The sequence below is a fragment of the Scylla paramamosain genome, chromosome 19, assembly GCF_035594125.1.
Source record: "Scylla paramamosain isolate STU-SP2022 chromosome 19, ASM3559412v1, whole genome shotgun sequence".
Lineage (NCBI taxonomy): Eukaryota > Metazoa > Arthropoda > Malacostraca > Decapoda > Portunidae > Scylla > Scylla paramamosain.
The window spans coordinates 22,828,642-22,831,141 of NC_087169.1; positions in this window are offsets into that span (position 1 = coordinate 22,828,642).

Genomic DNA, 2,500 nt, shown 5'->3' on the forward strand with positions numbered 1-2,500 from the left:
AAAATTGTTTACTTTCTTGATTTATGTTGTTTTTTTATTTGTTTGTCGCTGTTTTCGTCTTCATTTGTTCTCTCTCTCTCTCTCTCTCTCTCTCTCTCTCTCTCTCTCTCTCTCTCTCTCTCTCTCTCTCTCTCTCTCTCTCTCTCTCTCTCTCTCTCTCTCATACACCACCTTGAAAATAAAAAAAGAAATTAACAAATAGATAAAAAAACACTTAAAATCACAATACGAACTTATAAATTCACTTACAAAGCACATGAAAAATAAATACAACACTGACCTTCTCTCCCCAACACCCCCTGAAAAAAATTAAATAAATAAATACAATAAATAAAATCACAGTATTTGTAAAAAAGCACAAAGAACAACAGAACTCGAGAGAGAGAGAGAGAGAGAGAGAGAGAGAGAGAGAGAGAGAGAGAGAGAGAGAGAGAGAGAGAGAGAGAGAGAGAGAGAGAGAGAGAGAGAGAGAGAGAGTGGGATGAGTGAGGGGAAAAAAAAGTACCTATAAAAATACTACAATCTTTTATAACGAGCTAATTATCTTCGTAAGGGATAAATTCAGCGCTACAACTTTTTATCCAGTTAGTCGCGCGGCTGCCTCGTGTCCAGGGCAGTTTTGTGTAGTTTTATTCAACCCTTCCACTCTAATTAAACACGTTACCTGAATTATCACTCACTTTCGCACATCAGTTCTCGTTCCACAGCCACATCCAGGTATTGCACTGGACAGATGTTGCGAAATCTACTTTTTTTTTTTTGTATGTTCTCCTTCCTTGCAGGTGCTTAGAAGGATTTCATTTAACCCTTTCTCTGTTGACACCTTTCCTTGAGAACGACTCTGAGACATTGTGCTGGCAAGGAAGAGAGGAGGAGGAGGAGGAGGAGGAGCACCAACAACAACAACGACAACAACAACAACAAAAAGAAGAACAAGAACAAGAACAAGAACAAGAACAACTGCTCACGATTGGAGTCACGGTGGAAAATGCAAGGGACAGAAACGACAGGAGGAGACCCGTGCATGAAGAAGAAGAAGAAGAAGAAGAAGAAAGAAAGCAGTGAAAGAGTTAAGCGAGACCTGGCAGTGCGGTTCTATCAGGTTCCATCAAAGGGCGTAAAGAACCGGTAGGCGAGGCGAGGCGCGGATGAGTGACGCCTGGAATGAGGACACCGCGGCGCTCTACAGTCCTGGAAGCTGGAATATTCGTTCATTAAGGGTGTGGAAAGATTACAGTGTCACGGGAAGGATTAAAGGGGAAAGAGGGAAGATGTTAGGCATTACAATTATCGGATGGGTTTTACGTACGTTGTGTTGTAAAAATGGTGGAATATTCGTTCATTATAGTAAATTACGCTGTTAAGAGTATACGACTCGGAAAGGTTACATTGTCGAAGGACTGAGAGGGGAAGAGAGAAGGTGTTGGGTGTTATCACAATTACTGGATGGGTTTTATGTAATGTGTTGAGATACTCGTCCATTATAGATGCGAAAAAAAGTTTATCCTCACTGCAAAGATCGAGAGAAGTGAGTGAAGTGAGAATGCAAGTGTTAGGTGTTACTACAATCACTACTTAAGTCACACGTACATAAAATAAGTAAAATAAAAACACTTGGGCAGCTGCAAGAAGCCATCAGACCTACAAACACATGGCCATCTCTGTATGACAAACGACACCATCCATGAGGCGTTACAAAAAATACTTCGTCACAGTGTCACAGCATTGTGTTGCCTCTCCGAAGTGCAGCGAGGCGTTCGTTATCGCGTTGAATTACGTACGCACGATATTTCCACAGCAAGGGAATGGGAGAGGAAAAAAACCCAGCCAATTACTCCGCGATGAAAGGACGAGCCGTTAAAAAGACATGCTGACCATCGAAACAAAACAGAGGCGAGAAGTGCGCACCAAACGATTATTTTTCATACCGAGGCTCGACTGACGGAATAAAAAGACTGGGCGGGCACGTGTATGTGGAGGGGAGGAAGGTGAAGGGGGCTAGAGAACGTGGGTGGAGAGGTGGAAGAATGAGTGGAAGGGATGGATGGGGACGGAGAGGAGGCTGGGATGGAGGCGGTGGAACGAGGGAGCGGAGGAAGGATGGAGGGAGTGAGAGAAGTGGTATAGGAGACTGGAGAGGGAAGGTGGAGGGGCTGGAAGAAGTCAAAAGGGGGCAGAGAGACGTGGAAGGTCTAGAGAAAGTAGTGGAGGAATGGAAGAAGCCGGAGGGAGTCAGAATGGAGGAAAAAGAGGGATGGAGAGAGAGGAGAGGAGGTAGAAGGAAATAGGAGGAACAAGGACGGCTGGAGAAGAGACTGCAGGGGGATTAGAGGCTGGTGGATGGGGTGGATGAGGTAGAGGGTGGGGGTCAAGGGGGTCAGGGGGTTCAGGGGGTCAGGGGGGTCATGGGGGGGTAGGCCAGGTCTCCACGTTCAGGTCACGAGCGCGGAGTCTCCCCACACCAAACTATCTGAAGCATTTCCAATAAGACTGAATTAGT